The sequence below is a fragment of the Protopterus annectens genome, chromosome 3.part0, assembly GCF_019279795.1.
Source record: "Protopterus annectens isolate FY-2018-M chromosome 3.part0, PAN1.0, whole genome shotgun sequence".
Taxonomy (NCBI): Eukaryota; Metazoa; Chordata; order Ceratodontiformes; family Protopteridae; genus Protopterus; species Protopterus annectens.
The window spans coordinates 1,232,124,257-1,232,144,227 of NC_056731.1; positions in this window are offsets into that span (position 1 = coordinate 1,232,124,257).

Below are 19,971 nucleotides of genomic sequence, written 5' to 3' on the forward strand. Positions count from 1 at the left end.
GCAGCGATTGCCTCTAAGTAGGCGATATGAAACAGAAAATAGCTGGAGTTTTTTGAGTCTGTCCATACAGGACAGGTGTTTAAAGCCTAGGATCCTCTTTGTGAGGTACTTTTGCGGCCTCTCCAGTTGATGCAGGTATCTAGTGATGTACATGCCAAATGGGGCATTGTACTCAATGACTGGCCTAATGAGGGAAGAGTAGAGGTAGACAATGACCTCTTTCTTCCTGGATGCAAAACCCTTAGTAATGAGATGTGCCACATAAGAAGGACTTTGTGATCACAGTGGCAGTGTGTTGGTCAAAAGAGAGGTTGCTGTCAACCTATGTTCCCAGATCTCTTATAATGCCTTCTGTGTTTGGTGGACTACCATCGATGTGGTAATTCATGGGAACTGTGTTTTTCCCAAAGGGGATGACGACACATTTTTTGGCATTGATCTTAAGACTATGGTTCTGACACCAGTCGTTGGTCTCAGTGAGACCTTTCTGTAGGATGTCAACATCACTTGGGGAGTTAATCATGGCTCCCAACTTGCAATCGTCTGCGAACTTTGTCTGCCAGAGCATCTTTGTGTTAGCCTGGACTTCAGAGAAGTAGATACCAAACAGGAGAGGCTCCAGGACCACCCCTGTGGGACTCCACACGTGACTGGTTGGCAGTTTGATTTGGAGTCAGCTACTTTCACACTGTGTTCTATCTGTGAGCCAGTTTGCAACCCACCTACTGATATTGGGGTTGATGCCTAGCTTAGTGAGTTTTTCTATGATTCCTGAGTGGGGAATTGGATCAAAGGCCTTGGCCAGATCAAGGTAGGCTGTATGAATCACCTTGCCTTCTTCCACAGCTCTGGTGACTGACTCAAAGAAATTGACCAATTTGAGCAGGCATGATCTACCCTTCACAAAACAAAACTGTGTGGGATCCAGAGTTTGGAGATTCCCTATATCCTTGTTTATTAGGTCCATGAGGATGCGTTCCATAGCTTTATATATCAGACTTGTCAGGCTAATGGGGTGATACTTCCCAGGGTCTGTAGTCGCTCCTGCTTTGTGGAGAGGGATGACTGTAGCAGTGCACCATTTGGTAGGGACAAAGCCTGAGGTGAGGCTGTGATTGAACAGGGCACACAAGTGAGGTGCCAGTTCACTCTGTAGTTCATGTAGAACACACCCAGGGATATTGTCAGGTTCCATAGAAGCTGTATTCTTGGCCTTGGACAGTGCTATTTTAACCTTTGCAGCATTAATACTGGGTGCCTGGCAATCTACTGGTATTGTGAATCGTCCTTTGGGGGGGTGGGGTCTGTATTATAACATCGAAGTCTAACAATTTTGAATGTTATAATCTCGAACCCAGTAGAGTGAATGCTGGAAATAGCGAACAGAACACCGAATACTTTCCTAGGGAAAGTATTCAGTGGGCCGTTTCTGCAGCTTTGCTATTTCCTCAACTGTGGAGTGAAGGTTACGGACCGGGTTAAGGTAAGTGTGGAAAGAAGGTGAATGTGCAATTGAGCATGGGTTAGGTGAGTTAGGGTTAGGGCGCAGGTCAGGTAAGTGTGCAATTGTGTGGACGTGAGGGTTAGGGTGGGGGTAGATGAGTTAGGGTTAGGGAGCTGGTAAGGTGAGTGTGCGATAGTGGCGGACCTTAGAGTTAGGGTTGGGTTAAGGTAAGTGGATAGCTAGTGGTGTATGCATGGTTTAGTGTAGGGTTTTGTGAAGTGTGTGTGTATGTGTGTGTGTGTGTGTGTGTGTGTGTGTGTGTGTGTGTGTGTGTGTGTGTGTGTGTGTGTGTTATCTATTTTGGTGTGCTTGTGTTGTGTGTATGTTTGTCGGAACAGCGAATTTTTTCCCTAAGAAAAAAATTCGCTATTCTGACTGTTCGGTATTCTGGTGTTTCGCTCGACTGGGGTCAATATTATAACATTCAAAGTTGTAAGACTTCGATGTTATGATATAGACCTGGGGGGAGGGGTAAAGTTGGCACTGAATCTGTCGGCTCGGTATAGGAGGTACCATTGTGCAGTAGCTCAGAGAAAATCTGGGTATTGCCATGGATATTCTTTACATAATTATAGAATGCCTTGTGGTTGTCCTTAATAGCTGATGCAATTCTGTTTTCGTAGCTAGCTTTAGAGGATTTGATGAGGGATCTCAACTTTTTGTTGAGGCTAATATGGGAGTTTTTCCAGTCTTGGGACTTCACCTTATTCCGCATCAGTTTCCTCCTTCTGTTGTAGAGTTTGTTTATGGCAGGGGACCACCAGATTGGCTACCGTTTTCTGGAGGAGAGCGTCTTGGTTCCATTGGACATGGCAAGATCCATGCATTTGTGTACATGTTTGTAATGTGCATTGGTGCATGATTAGGTGGTCATGCAACTATTCTCCATTTGCATGGGTGCTGTGAAGTTTGCCACCTCTGTTTTTAGTAACCCAAAGTTAGCTTTGGAGAAGTTTTTCATGGTGGTCACCTTTGCGTGGGGGTTGGGTGGGAGGGATGTGAATTTCCAAGGTGATTAGTTTGCGGTTGGATCTAACCAGTGAGGCGTTGACTATTGATGTAGAGCAATGGTCGCCCATGTTAGTAATGACCATGTCAAAAATATTGCTACCTCTAGTGGGGGTAAGAACGAGCTGGTCCAGGGCATTGGAATTAATGAATTCAAGGAAACGTTGGGCAGGTGTATTGGCACAGGAGTAGTTTTCCCAGTTAATGGAGGAGTAGTTGAATTTGACGAATATGAGTTTGTTAGGTTGGACCCTAATATTTTCCAGCGTGCTTAGGAAAGTGGAGTGTGAGTCTTGGGACATGGTAGGGGACCTATAGCAGGATACGACCCGAATCACTGTCTTACCCAATGATAGCTGCTCCTGAAGTATCTCAGATGTGTTATGTTGGGCTACCAGTCTGGAGGTGTGTGCATCTTTTATGAATATAGAAACACCACTGCCTTTGGAGCTTCGGTCCAAGTTCTGGGACCGAAAAGTGTGGAATGAGTTGTAGCCTGGTAGTGCAAGGTTGCTTTCTGCTGCCTTGAACCAGGTCTCTGTTACAGCACAAATGTCAATGTTCTCCATTCTAAGGAGTGCTTCGAGCGAGTGCATTTTGAGATTTAGACTTCTAGCATTGAACAGCATGACCCTCAGACTGCATATGTTTGAGAGGAATTCAGAAGGCAGATTAGACATTAGCAAAGGCTTTATGTTACCCCAACTTGAATATGGCCTACTGATACTTGTCACATGCAATTATATTTGTAAATTTGTCTCCCTTTACCCAAAAATAGAAACTCACTGCTCCATTCTCACCAAAGCCAAATGGTTCTCACTGCACCTTAAGACAGTTCTGTATAGTGGAGGTCTTGACTTTAAATAATTAGCCTTAATTCACTTCCCTTCTTTTTCAGTATAGTCTATGAAATATCCACACTGTGCAAGATAAAGTTGCACCCTACTATCACCACCAACCTACAACCTCCAAATGCTAAGCTATACCTTACAGAACACACCTTCTCCATACTTCCTCTGAATGTATGGAATTCTATACCTACATATACCATATCCATTTCCAAGTTTTCAAAGTATTACCTAGAACTTACATCATTCTTATTCAAAGCAGCACAGTATAAATCCATCCATAACAGAACATCGCCAAAGTCTCTCCTTTTCTCAGCTTACTCAGTCTCAATAGCTACTTTACTTCCTCAGCTGTACTGCCACTCCCTACATTAACTCCTACTTTCATTGCTTACTCTGTTCCACTTGACAGTTTCCCACTCACATCCCACAATCCCTTGTTTACAGCCTTCTTTCCATCAATTCTCTTTCTTAGCTGTTTGCATTCTTCTTCTCATGCCTCCCTTTAGGTTATATGTTAATAGCAGTAATGAAGTTATGGCACCTCCATTATGCAACCTCGTTGATTTTTGTTGATCATTTTCAAGTGAAATATGGCAAATGTAATCAGGTGCTGCATTTGTACAGTAATTATATCTGACATTTTAATGAATAACCAGTGTTTATGTTTGCTTATTCGTGATGTATACAGCTTTGTATCCTCTGAGCTCAACCTGAAAATGGTTCAAGTAGATCAGTATTCCACCTGCTCGACAAATAAAAATAGAATTAATTAAATAAATAAAGTACAACTTCTATAGACATTTTAATGAAATCATTAACTGAAAAATATGCCTGGAGTGCACAATACAATGTATGTTTTTTTCTAAGCCTTGATTTCTTTCAAGGAGAAATATATATATATATACTAGCTGCTTCTTGGTTGGGTGATGGGCAGGAGGCTGTGAGAATCTATGAAAAAGCAGGGAGTTGTGAATTTTAAAATAATCATGCTTACCCCCTACAACTTGGCTATAGAAAACTGTACTCCGAGTTATTGGGTTAAACCCTCACCAAATCCCATAGTCGACATATACTGATTAAAAATTATTGTGCTAGTCTATTCTTTTTACTTTTGGGATTTGAATGATCCAATCCAGAATTCAGGTCCTCATTGAGATTACACAGATTTGCTGTACCAGCAATCAATTCAGTATACATGGATATATGACAAATGGAAGAAAATATAAATTTTTCACTTGGCAAACAGAATTACCTTTGCAAACCTTCTAACCCATAAGATTGGTGAATGATGTAAGGAGATTTCCCTTTGGAATCTTGGGCAATATATGACTCTATCACTCATAATTTGACTGAAATCAATCACATTATAGTTATTGAAAAGAGAAATGTAAGACTAATTGTGTACATAATACAGATAAAATTAACAGTTTGTTTGTCCTGATGTAATCTCCCTAATGTCCCTAATAAGGACAGAGGATCTCTCACTCACAATGGTATGGATTCCCTCAGTTTTGGGGCACAACCCCCATATGGATAGTATAACACTGGAGTTTTACAACAGAAAGAAATATCAGACCACATCAGTTTTGTTTCAACTATGTAGGGGTAAGCTTGGCCAACGATGAAATGTAATACTTTACTAAAACCAAGTCAAGATGCAAATGACCCTGATTTGAATAGGCTCATCTCATTACTGCTCTTATGCAATAAAATGTATACTAAATGCAAAGCATCTCTGATCAAGGCTAGACAAAAAGCATTTATCAAAAACCTGTAGTAGATCCAGACCTACTAAGAGTGTGGCTTAACTTACAACAGGGGAGTGAATTCTTACTGAATCCTAGATATGCCCTTTTATCAGATTTCAAAAGTGGGCTTGATTCAGTTGATAGATGATCATGGGTAGTTACAAGTTTATAGAAGTATTAATTAAGTAGTCCCAGCTGTTATATTCCTTAGGTACATCTACAGGTAGTGGTAACAGGCTCTGTTAAGAGGATATGCAATTTTCAAGCGGCACAAGACAACGGATTCATCCTTCCTCATTGCATTGTTTTATTTGCATTAGAAATCTTAGATAACTTTGAAGAAAAGGAAGCCATTCTATATGCCACTCACACAAAATTTTATAGACCAATTTCATCACTATGGTTTGTAGAAGATGGTGTAATCTGGATTATACATCCACATGTGGCATTTCTTCTAATTTTGGAATTACTTAACTTGTTAGACACTTTATAAAGATTTTCAATTAATATTAATAAAACTGTCTTATTTTCTCTAAATAAAACATGTATAGATAATATTGCATACAGTAGTAAAATTAGTTCCAGATAGTTGACTGAAAACATTAAAATAGTTAAGGAACATCTTTTCTGGATATTCTTGTGACACATTCATTTAAAAATATGTCAGTGTTAAATGTAAAATGTTGTATTTTATGATTAGAGACAATATTCAAACGTTAAAACAATAAAATATCCCCTTTCTGTGCAGAATATAAGCAATTAAAATGAGGTTAGTACAGAGGATTCTGTTTTTATTTATGCCATTTACCACAACTGGTGAGAACTAAAGGGACAGGTCAATTACAAAAGTTATTTATTTATTTTGAATGGACTAGACTAGCTCTTAGTGTCAGCTCTGAGAAACTGATGTTTCGAAAGAAAAGGTGGTTTGGGAGTCTCTAACCTTAAAGATTATGTAAAACCTTTTGTAGGATGACAGGTCTTAAGAGCCAGATAAATTCTTTGTCAGTTTGGTTTTGGATCCATTTAGAGGTTATCTTGACATGATTTGACAGCCATTTGGTTTAGACAATTCGTGGATTACAGAAATATCTTCCTTATTCCCTAATCTTTTTATGGAAAAAAAGGAAAGAATCTGGCTTATTAAAAAGTTTCAGATGGACATTGAACCAATTGTCTGGATACATTGAATTAAAGAAAAAATATATATATTATACGTTTGTGTGTGTGTGTGTGTGTGTGTGTGTGTGTGTGTGTGCGTGTGTGTGTGTGTGTAAAATAGGTATGGGATAAGGACTATGTTCATTTAAACAAATCTAGTAACTCATTCTGGTATAAGTTCTTATAGTTACCTTTAATACTGAGAGCTGCACATAATGAGTCTTCTTCAGGTTTAATGGGCACACACATGGACATATTAGACTACTAAAAAAATTATGTTGTTTCAGTTTTTAACAATCTAAAACTTTTAGTACTATATATGTTTTATAAAAATAGAGCAGGTTTCATCATGGAAGAATGCAATAAGGCATGAGCTGGATGGATTCAAACTGAGTTGAATGAGAAGGAGTGGCAGTTGGTCATTAAAGGATGTCACAGCCAGGTCTTCCCCAACTGCTATCTTTCACTTTATATAAGTTGCTCAATGGATGGCAATTTTCACCAGATGAACTTTGGAAATGAAGACAGAAATAATCAGTCCAAAGTTGGAGCCTTAATGAAACTAATAGTAATCATTTTCATATGATATGGGCCTGTCTTGTGGTCGTACAGGTTTGGAATAAGGTTATGTATGCAGTGACGAAGCTTTGCAAGTCAGCCTACCCTGACCTTCATGATGGTGCCTTCTATTAACTTGGTTTCTAAAGGTGGAAACTTAAATTACCCAACAAGTTATGGTTAGCAATTAAGATAGTAGTAGCTACTACACATTCTATTATTTTTAAATTTTGGAAAACTTAGATATCTGATAAGAGCACAAAAATGTCGATTTCTACACACAGAAAATTTGATCCAGTTAAGACTAAGGGGCAATGTCAGGTATATCCTCTTTCTAGATGATTTTTATCTTTTCTATTTATTGTATGGTTTAATATGACCTATGATTAAATACTTCTTTGTTGGCTTTTTCTTTCATGTTATTCATACATTCCTCCACTGCTATGGATTTTTTCCTGTTATGTATTTTTCACAAATTGTTGGTGTTACAATTTTTATTTTTGCCAATATCTGTCTGTTATGCAACCTCTACTTAGTTTATATGTATTTCAATATGATAAAAAAATGTTATTTCTGAAAAAAAAATGAAATAGCCAACTGTGAATAACTTGTTTAGGGGAAACAGTGTGAAAAGTAAAGAGGACTGATTATGAATGCCATAAAAAATAAAGAAAATGACAAGCCTATGTCATATAGGACCTTGTAAGGAACTATCTACCTTAACTGTCTTTACTGATAGATAGAAACAACCAGCCTAAAGGGCTTGAAGATAGAAAGCAATCTGTGTAGCCTGATCTGTCTTCAGAAATGAAAGGCTTATCTCTGAGTATAGCCTTTTGCATGAATATTATTTCAGCATAGTATTTTCTGTAATGTAGAGGCATACTCACAGACATACACACAGACAACCCCCACCCCACACACACAGGCTCTGTATATTTGTTTGTGTTTTTGCTTACAGTCCTCGCTGTCATGGACACATACAATAATTATGTTTGTACCCTACCAGTGCATACTGCACCAAATTTAATTTGTTCCGATGCCACTCCTAGTGATGTACTCAGTGGCAGATTTACAGCAAAATAAATACAGTTTCAGTAAGAAAACATTTTTAGTCTTTCTTTAAACATATTAGATACCAACATAAATGATATTTTAGGTCATGATAAAGTTTTTTTTTTCTAAAACATATTCAAGTTAATGTGTGTTTACTGTAGTTAATATAAAGAACTTTGCCTGTAAATGCTAGCCTTCTTGAATGCACATGAGCTTGACAATTGTTTGTTAATTTCTTTAGCTGAACTATGAAATTTCCTCACATCATATGGTTCTTAAATGTTGTTATTGGCTGGAATGCCTTCTACGTATTTTCTCCATGTCCTGCCTGATTCCATATGGATTTTCCTGGATATTCCAGTGTACTCTTTCATCAAAAAGGCATGTCATAGGTGGAATTAAAATCCTCAAAGGTGTGCCTAGTTAATTGTCCTCTATCTGAATCAGTATAAGTGCATATCCTGTGACGGGCTGGTACCCCATTTAAAATTAGTTTCACTAAAGTGAACCCAGTGAACCAAATTAATTGCCTTACTGTTGAAGGAGGGAAGTAAGGACGAAATGAACCAACAATGAAAGGCTTTAAAATCTCTAGCTTTAGCTAAGACAACAGATTTTGATGATTGCCAGAAGAATGAAATAAATACTTCTCTAGGGATATGTGGTGCAACACCATAAGATGTTCAATCCAGTCTTAGAAATTAGTGAATAGCCTCAGTCATGGAAATCAAATGCAACAACTACATTAAACAAACAAAAACATCAAAAATGCTATTTCTTTCGTAGACTCAATTCAGACTACAACATTTTCAAGGCCATGTCAGTGAAGAATCTATTAATGCTGAAGCTGATGCATACTAAAGGGTCTGGATTTATAAACCAATGCACACTGAGGACAAAACAATGACCAGTGTTCAAAGTGCTATGCACTGATTCATAGTTACCCAAATTCCATTCACAGTTACAGCTCATTACCTAGAAACTGGCATGGCTATGAATCACTCCACTGAGGATTTGAAACAAGTGCACTGCAGAGAACCCACCACCTGAACTGTAGCATAGATAAGAGGAGCACACACAAGCACTGTCCACTTCCATACCAGGACACACACAGACACTCTCACACATACACACACACGCACACGCACGCACACGCACACACACACACACACGCACACACGCACACACGCACACACACACGCGCACACACGCACACATGCACGCACGCACACACACACACACACACACACACACACACACAGACACTCTCACACATACACACACACACATGCACACACACACACATACACACACACACACACACACACACGCACGCACACACACACACACACACACACGCACACACACACACACACACTCACACACACTTGCATGCATACAAACACACACACCAGTAGTATCAATACCCATTTATGCAGAAACACTGAATGATGCACTGTGCTCTATCCCATTGCTTACCCTGAAAATGTGATTCACTGTTAGATGTGCACTCACCCATGTGTTTGCAAAACACACACACACACACACACACACACACACACGCACGCACGCACGCACACACACACACACACACACACACACACACACACACACACACACACACACAAAACCAGTCCAGCAGTTATAATACAATTTTAGGCAAAAATACTAATGGATGCACCACACATACTATATTCCAGTGATCAACCCACAAAGTAACACACACACAGACACTCATTCAGATACAACAGCATTTGCCTCTGTCCATCATCTGTACAGGATTAATTGATTCTAATTCATTTGACATAGTTTCCTTAAACTGGAAGGTGTAGATGTGCACTTGTAATACATCTGACTCCTTGGGCTACCCTGTAATTGTTTAAATTAGCTGAACTACATAAATATTGCAACGTGGCAGTGAACCAGTAAAGTCACTCCCTGGAAGCACTCCTCACCTTGGAAGATGCTGACATCTGTGCAGTCACTGAGACATGGTTCAAGGCCACAGACAGCACCCCAGCTGTGCAAGGCTACAATGACTTCCACACATTCAGACCCCAAATGAGTGTGAAAGAACCAAAAGTGGAGGTGTATCTATCTTCATTAAAGCCAAATACACCACGAGACTGGTTAAACAGTATGACTCTCTTGTGCTACTTTGGGTCCAACTAACTATAGTAAAGTACCCAACCACATCATTGGTAGCTACAGATCCCCCACCATCAACCAAGAAAAGCACACTGCCTACTTGGACTTACTAAAGTCACACACTATACAGCCAGACACTTTTGTCATGGGTGACTTCAACTACCCTTCCATCAACTGGGCGACATACATGAGCACAAATCAGTTAGCCTTGAGGTTCCAAATGTCCTGAAACAGCTAGTCTGCAACCCCACAATGGGCTCAAATGTCCTAGACTTAGTACTCACCAACATGGGATGTCACTGCGGTACCCCCTGTGCATTGCTCTCCCTGGTAAGGCAGGACATAAATCTGTCTCATTTGAGGTAATGATCATATCTAAGACCCCCACAGGAGCAAAAAAAAAAAAAACTTCCTCTAAAGCAAACTACAGCCTACTAGGTGATGATATAAAAAGTTTCAAAGCCCCCTGCTAACACAGCCAATGACTCCTATGCTAAGGGGTACACAAATGCCCTGTATAACCACCTAAACAACTGTATAGACTCGGCTCTACTTGACCAGATCAAAACCAGGTCCTCCCAATAAAACAGGCCACCCTTGTGGACCTCAGGCATAAATAGATTATATAACAAAAGGAAGAAACTGATGTCTAAGAACAAGAGGAAGGTTACTCAGCAGAAGAAGAATACCCCTCACAAGCAAATCAGATATCTTGTAAAGTCCTCTAAAGCTAGTTAGGAAGCTAAATTAGCATCCCTAGCTAAGGAAAATTATAAGGCATTCTTTAGTAACTTCTGAAATCTAAAAGGGAATGCCTAGCTATGTGCTGAAGTTATAGCAGAAAGTACCTCTCATACTGAACTTGAGGAAATTGCCAGCCTGCTAGCTGACAGATTTGACACAAACTTCACTCCCCTGTCCCCACCAGCCATACCCCAAGCATACCTGACACCAGTCCTCTACCAAGTATCTTCAAAGAACAGTTCACATCCATGCTCTCCAAGGCCAAAAACACTGCTTCTATGGAACCACCCCAGGCTGCTTACTAAAACAAGACCTAGCAAAACCACAGGCACTCTCTTTAACCTCAACCTGAGCTCTGCCTTTGTTCCAGCAGAACAATGAAGTGTAGTTTAGCTTTATAGGTAAAACTAAAAAAAAGCCTGTAATAATGCCACTGAGGGTATAAAATGGTTAAAACCAAGATTTGTGTAGAAATTGAACTTTGCAACTTCATTAGAATAAAAAAAATTTAATCACCATCTTTAAATACTGTTCTCAAACATATTCTATTGGCTAATTAAATTTATTAAATTAATTTAATTTAATTAAATAATTACACCACCCATTACATTCTTAGAGCTACAAAAATAATTTCTAAAAGGATCAACATATGTAATGGTATAAACAATATTCTAAAACATTTCAACCCTATAAAACCAAACATAACCCATAAAAGGATTCATGCTTAAAATAATTGTTTATAATTTATTAGCCCTTATGTTCAAAACTGGTACTGTGGATACATGCTCATTCAACCCTCTTATAAAAGTGGCACCTAACCTAAGCTGCCACATAAGCTGCCCACAGCTCTGATGTACTGCGTACGCATATGCATGCGCAGTACATCAGAACTGATGCAGAATACCAGACAACTGCGGAAGGGCAGCAAGGAGGCATTATAAAATGTCATTGCGTTGTCTCCTAACAGTAAGACATTGTCCTGTTCGATTCTCAGCTAGAGCGTCTTCTGTGTGGAGACATGTGTGAATGGGCATACCTTCGTTGAAGGTTGTGCGTCAGAGCTGGCAACTCGGCACGTGAAAATCTACTGCCAATCAGTTGCGGACCGGAGTTCCGCTGTGGCAACCCCTAACCGGGAAAAGCCGAAAGACACAACATTATTTAAGAAAAATAATAATTTTTTTTCTTAAATAATATAATTCTATAATAGCAATAACCCACTTCTGGGTGTGGGTAATGCTCGATTTACCCACGGTTGTCTTTGTTTGGTCACTCGTGACCAAACCACACCAACCGTGGGTAAATCCAGCATTACCCACACCCAGGTGTGGGTTATTGCTATAGTAATAGATACAATGAAATGCTCTATAAGCAAGATAGCAAGTAACAGTAAGATGTCCTGTAGCTGATAGGAGAGCATACATACAGATTCCAAGCTTTATATATATATATATATATATATATATATATATATATATATATATACGTATGTGTGTGTGTGTGTGTGTGTGTACATATGGGTTCCATTCAGGATTTCAAAGCTCAAAACTTCGAATTTCATATCATCGAAGATCATATGTTTGAACTTTCAAAATACAGTGCAGACCCGGAGATTTCCCTTGTCCTCGTTGTAGTGCGATCTCGGAGTTGGTATATTTTAAGTTGTGGGGGGGCACAACCCCCCCACATGGGTGGTGCAGGGGGGCTTTCCTCCCTTCAGACACATCTTTTAGTGTGTTGGGCGGTGTTTTGGTGGGGGTTTCACAATTTTGAGATTCCAAGATCTTGATATTCTGAACTCGATATTCTGAAACTCGAGATGTTGGGATTTCGAAATTTCTTAGTGAACCCGTACATATATACAGGTCTACTTTATTTCATTGAATCTCATTTCACTGAATTTCATTTCACCCTGACCACTTTGCTGAAAACACAAATTACTGAAAAATTATTTCACTGAATCTCATTCCACTGAACTGAACTTAGTATATATGGCACTGTGCAGAGTACTGTAAGGCAGGTAAAAGGTATATGGCATTTTCCCCACTGTAGTGGTATCCTGGAGTTAGTATATATAGTTTGAGGGTGTGTGGGGGGCACAGCCCCCCACATTGGGGGGGGGTTCATAGCCCCACACCTTGTTTGTTTTATATTGTATTTTACCAAAAACTTCAAACCAATACATTTTAAACAATATACATATATAGTTACAACAACAATGAGGAATTCTCTACAGAAGACAATATGTACTCAAACTAAGTGGGGGGGGGGCTACAACCCCCACAGCCCCCAATGTGGGGGGGTTGTGCCCCCCACACCCCTTAACTATATATACTAACTCCAGGATCACACTACAGTGGGGGAAAGGGCATATACCTTTTACTTGCTTTACAGTACTCTACATAGTGCCATACATACTAACTGCAGTTCAGTGAAATAAGATTCAGTGAAATGAGTTTTCAGTAATTTGAGTTGTCAGTGAAGTGATCGGGGTGAAATGAAATTCAGTGGAATGAGAGTCCATGAAATAAAGTAGACCCATATATATATATATATATATATATATATATATATATATTTATATATGTGTGAGTGTGTGTGGTTTGCTATCAAAATCCTGAAATGGATTTTGTTGAGTGATCACATTATCGAAAAAATGTTGAAAATAAAAACATAGGAAAGGCAAAAATAACAAAACCGGTAATGTTGACCTGTGCTTATTCGACAAAGTTGACACTACTCAGCATACATTGTCTTTCAACTAACATTTTTCATGGGGGGAAGCCCCCCTGAACCCCCATGTGGGGGGCTACACCCCCTGCTAACTATATATATAAACTCTGAGATTGCACTACAGTGAGGAAATGGGTACACTTCCCTATCCCCACTGCACTGCGATCTCCAGGAAGAACTTTGACCTCACAACATCGAATGCACACTAGCATTGTCTGTTGTGGAGTTGGCCATTTTCGGTTCGGCCTTCTGTGAATTGGAAATTAGCTTTTCAACCATTCCCAGTTCACATGAATGCCATCTGAAACTTTGCTAGTAAACCTATCTACACACACATATATATATATATATATATATATATATATATATATATATATATATATGTGTGTGTGTGTGTGTGTGTGTGTGTGTGTGAGATGTGTGTGTGTGTGTATATATATATATATATATATATATATATATATATATATATATATATATATAATACACATAACTGGCAAGTGGGTATGTACAGTACTTAATTAAAAAAGACAAGATGCATATATAATGGCAAGTAAAAAGGGATAGGGTGGATGACAGCACATTAGGTATTAATTCCAGTGTATGGAGGTTGAATAAACCGAGGTCCAGTAGAAGAAGTTAGAGTGGTGGGGTAGTTTAAGAAGAGACTGGGATCAGTTAGCAGAGCTATTTAGAACACAATTGATAGTAATTACTGGAGCTGGAGTATAGGGGTTCTATGACATGAGGAAAACCATGATTTGTATCTGTAATTTATTATGTAAGGGGAGGAGTGTGGTACCTGATGAATCAAGTGATGTAAAGCTATAAATAGAAGACCTAGTAGTTAGCTGGCTCATGAGTGGAAAGAAAGAGTCTTGACTTAAGAGTTTGAAAAGAAGTAGGTGTAGGAGTAACTGAAACCCGTGCTTTATAGGGAGACAATTTGCTTTTTTTAGGGCCAGGCACTGATATCTTCTTTTAAGTGATGCAGAAATAAATCTGCAGATTTGAAAAGATGTTAGGTTCTTTTAGAAACAGCTGGAGTTAATGAAACAACATATTCTATTCGGACTTAAGGTGTACTTGCCAATCAAATTTTTCCGTTATGTTGTGAGAACGTGGGGGATTTTTCAAGCCCAGAAAAGGGTGTGGAAAACTAAATTTATTCTGAGATATGTGGTACTAGAATTATATTTTGGGGAACTGTATTAAATGTTTGATTAATCCTGAATAACATTTTTTTTTAGATTAAGTAAGAGGTGATTATTTTAGAGCCAATTAGCAAGCAGATTTAGATCAACTTCTAGTTTACATTTTATCGAGACAAGACAGGAAGCAAATTTGTATGAAGATGGGTAATGATGAGGGAAATAAAGTTTATAATGATGGAGAGCAAGAAGGAGGCGAAGAGAGAGCTTTGTGGAATTCACTTATGAAAGTTAGCTGAAGCAGAGTTTCAGAAACCTGTCATACATAGTTGTGAAACTAGATGACTCCAGGAATGCAGTAGCTATGCAAATGATTATGTACAGTGTGGTCTCTGATTCAGAATCATGTGAATAGTGAAGCACATTCTCAAGTTGCTGCCAGAATTTAAGGTAGAAGCAATCACATTCTGCCAGCAGCAAAGACAAGAATGCTACACCTTATGCCCTTTATCACTGTTGATGTGCTCAGCAGACTATGACTGAGCACGAACATCCTGCAAACAGCCGTAATATATGAATATATCTTCCTACAGTAGGAAAACAAAATAAGAGCCTCCAGAGATGGCATCCAGGTCATACAAACTGAGTGTAACAACCACACTTTTCTTGTAACACTTGCCACACTGACACCATACACCTTTCCACCAATGGGATCCTCAGCTGGAGTGGCTCTCTTTGTTACCATAATATGTAAATGAACCAGACTCTGGAATCATATTAATGAAGGCTGAAATGTTTACGAATCACTTATAGCTGTGACTGCAGACTGGGATAGGTACTACTGCTAAAATAACTCAGTTTGCTTTGTGTGTGTGTGTGTGTGTGTGTGTGTGTGTGTGTGTGTGTGTGTGTGTGTGTGTGTGTGTGTGCGCGCATGTGTGTGCATGTGTCTGCATGTGAGTATGTGTGTGGTTTGTGCAAGATTACTGTCCACAAGAGCAATGAGTGGTGTCTATGTGCTGGTGGCCTGTTTCTGGCCCAAACCACTTTCTCTGAGTCTTGCACCCAAATATACTTGTGAAACAGTGCAAGTCCCAGTTATGGACTGTGCATAACATGAATTAATACACTGGTGCATTAATGTCATAATAATGTAGTTTAGAAAACTTCTACTGTCCTGTCTCCATACTGATATGCGTGCTTCACCTTATTCTCCATTTCAGCGACACTTGCCTTTCTTTCTGCTTCCATTCCATCAGTTTTTAATAACTGACATAGCAGACTTTCAATTACTTGAGTAGGTATATGTCTGAGACTGTAAATAGCTATTCTGTAAGTTTAAATTTCCATAGAATGACTGATTTAATTTTCATCACCTCTAGGACTTCAGTGACATAAAGATGTGTTTTGTACCTTAACAATACCAGTCTACTGTCTCTGGTTTCAACAACTACACATATAATTGATATTATAACAGACAAAACGTTGTTTTTGCTTATTATAACCTTGTACACACATTATATGTTATTTGGGCATCAGTACTCTTGCTATACAGATGATACACAACTTTTCCTCTCCTTCCCTCACAAAAAATATATATTCTGGATTCACTTCATGGTAGCCTAGAACATCAAGAACTAGATGGCCAGCAGTCCCTGAATGTCAATACCACCAAGACAGTGACCATGGATGTTCTTCGTGTTTCACTGTTACAGTCATCACCTGTGGGTTATCCCTGCTGTGGTAGCCCTCAGCCGGCCCGAATACCAGAGTCAATGTTTTTGTGTGCCGGCTGCTGTCACTTGCAGTCTGATGTCAGGTCATCAGTACTATAAAGCAAGGCAGCCGATATCATTACATCAGTCTTTCTTGCTGTGGATCCCGTAGCAGAAGCAGTTTGCACGAGTGCAGGTTAGTCGCTACCAGAAGTCGAAATTCAGCAGAAAATGCCTAAAGCTAAGTACCCCATCGGGGACCCTTTTTTCTTGCTCTAGCTGATGTCCAAAAAAGTTAACAATTGTCTCGCCTGTGGAAAGCAGATCCCACACCCAGATTTTCATTCTTACTGCATCACTAGTTTAGGCCCAGACCACGATGTCCCTCATTGCCAGTTCTGTGTGCTCTTTAATGTGAGAACCATTTGCCCTAGTGCTCTTTTTGTAGACAATTATTTTCTTATTTCATCTTTGAATTCCAATATGGTGTCGATCAGCCAACAATTCATCGACATTCAGAAAAAATGTAAAGCTAGAGACAGGCCACACAAGACTAAGCCTTCCGACGTTGCTACCACTAAGTAAGTCATCAGTTCTCCGGAATTCAATGAGGCGCTTTTGCAGCCCCTGTATCCTGACTCGCTTTCTACGCAGGCCTGTGCCGAGACCCTTTCGGAGTCCGTATGTCACAGAAATCCACTTTGGCTGTCTCTTCCTCAGTTGGGTCTGGAGCCACGATGCAGGCAGTGGCTTCCAAGGAGCTGGTTCGCACTACCAATTCTAGACAAAAACCGACATCTTCTCTTCTGACTACCATTTCTCAGAGACCAACGGACTCTTTCAGTCCTCGAAGCCAGGCCACTCCTAGGAAATCTGTTTCTAGCCACCATCTTGCTATTGCTCCCCCACCCCAAGCTTAAATGCTTAAAATGGTGGAGACCCTCATCTCCCTAATCTGAGGTACTCAAGCCCCCACTCCAAAAAGGAAAAGGCTTCCTTCTCCTGAAATTATGACAGACCAAATGTCTGAAGAATCTGATTACTCTGCCTTTGAAGAGGAACAACAGCCCTTAACTGTTTATGAGGATTCAGATGCAGAGGAATCCATCCCCTCTGCCTCCCCTCCAGAGGACCTCTCCTTCGGGGAATCCCTTCACTCCCTCAGGGAACATTTTCAATGGGAATCTCAGGACTACCCACAGTCAAACAAAGACTTATAGAGTTTCTGGACCTGCCCCAGCACAGACTCCTGGCCATCCCACCTATTCTAGAAGTGGTGGATGATGTTTTTCTTGAATCCAGTTTAGCCCCTGATATACCCTGCCACCTGCTCCAGCTAAACCTGACAAGTACTACAGAGTACCAGATTCTCACAAATACCTGTACAGGAACCCTGCTGCAGACCCTGAGGTCATTACACAGGGACCGAAAGGAGCTAAGACTAGTTGTGTCAAGAATCCTTTTCCTTCTGACAAAGACTCCAGAGCTCTGTACAAATGGGGTAAGAAAATATGCACCTCTGTAACCTTAGCTATCAGAGCACTCAATTGACAGTTCCATATGTCAAAATATCAACAACACACTTCAGAACAATTAAAACAGAAGATTGGTACCTCTCCTGATGGTGCCAACACTAAGGAGCTGGCAGAATTACTTCACTCTGCTGGTCAAGTGGCCAAGCACTCTTTACAATGCACTAAGGAGCTGGCAGAATTACTTCAATCTGTTATTAGAAGACATGCATGGCTGAAAGAACAACCTCTCCCTGAACATGTCAAGTCTAAATGTATTGCTGCTCCCCTAGATAAGGAATGCCTGTTTGGGGAAAAAGCAGAAGAGGTGCTTAAAAAGATGGAAGACAAAGCAAAATCTATGCAAACAGTAAAAGATTTCTTTTAAGTTCAGCCACCCAGATTCAGCAGGACCTTCCCCTCTAAGCACCAGGCGTTCCCTGCACCCAGCAGATAGGGCCAAAGCAAGCCTCGCAGGGACAAGACATACAGGCCCCTATCCCAGGCCCAGCAAAGAAGCAAACAATGGACCACTTTTGCCTCTAAGGCAGGGAATTCTAAGCCAAGCTTCTATGGTAAGCACTCACAATGACCCCCCCCCCCCCGCCCTCTTTTCACTCGTCTAAAATTAGGAGGAAGGCTCACCCTCTTCAAGGACAATTGGGTCTGTATAACAAGGACCAATGGGTATTAAAAATAATTTCTCAATGATACAGATTCTCCTTCAGTGAATTCCCAATCCCAAGAGGGTACCCAGGCCTCCCCCCAAACCAGTGGGCAGAGGGATTAAAACAGGTAAAAACACTAATATCCCAGGGGGCAGTAGAACCTGTCCCTCTGGATCAAACAGGAAATGTTTTTTACTCCAGACTATTCCTTGTACCCAGTAAAGAGGGCACTTGGTGCCCCATCCTGGATCTATCCAAACTGAACATCTCTTTGGTGGTCCCCAGTTTCAAAATGCTAATCTTGTAGCAGCTCCTGCCCATGCAAACACCAAATGCCTGGCTGGTGACCCTAGACCTAAAAGATGCCCACCTCCGCATCCTCATCAGGGAATCGTGCAGAAAATTCCTGCGCTTCAGAGCAGGCAATCAGCACTTTCAGTTCTCTGCACATTCCTTTGGCTTATCTACTGCTCCCAGAGTATTCACCAAATGCTTGACCCCGGCCATAGCATTCTGCAGACAGAGAAATGTACAGATTTACCTTACCTGGATAACTGCTTCATTCAGGTGAACAGCATAGAAAAGTTACTGAAGGATCTTCTCTTTGTCAAAGAACTCCTAATGTCCCTAGGGTTCACCATCAACGAGAAAAAATCAAAGCAAATCCCCAGCAGGAAAATTGTTTTTCTGGGAGCTATGCTTCCTGCCTCTATACTTCACCTAGCTGGCTTCCATAAGTCACCTCACTGAGAGGAAGTTCCTGCAAACACTGGGATACATGGCATCTTGCATCCTTCTCATCACATGAGAAAGCTTCAGTGGTACTTAAAGAACCTTTGGTGTCAGCACTCTCAGTGCCAAGAGGCCACCCTCCCACTGATCCCTTGCATAAGGGACAAATTTCTCTGGTGGGCAGAGGCCTGTGCCATGAACAAGGGTCTTCTCTTCATCCTCTGCCCTTGCGGCCAGACCATCACCACCGACGGCTCAGACATAGCTTGGGGTGCTCACTTAGCAGGCAGGTGTACCCAAGGCCTTTGGAATGCCCAGCAACTTCACTTGCACATCAACCAGAAAGAAATAATGGCAGTGCAAAATGCTCTGACTTCCTTCCAATCCCATCTCAGGCCATTGGGAGCACCCATTCTTACCCCCTGTGTAGGTTAGCCATGAGTCTGTGGCTTAAAGCCACCACCATGGGGCTACACCTGATTGCCCAATACTTACCAGGGATCAACAACACTCTGGCAGATCACCTATGCAAAAGCTTACTGGACCCCCATGAGTGGCACGTCCACAGAGAAATCTTTCTGCAAATCACTCAGTAGTGGGGGACCACAGAGGTGGACCTCTTTGCCTCGCACCTCAACCGCCAGCTACACAAGTTTTGTACCAGGGAGTACCACCTCCTAGCA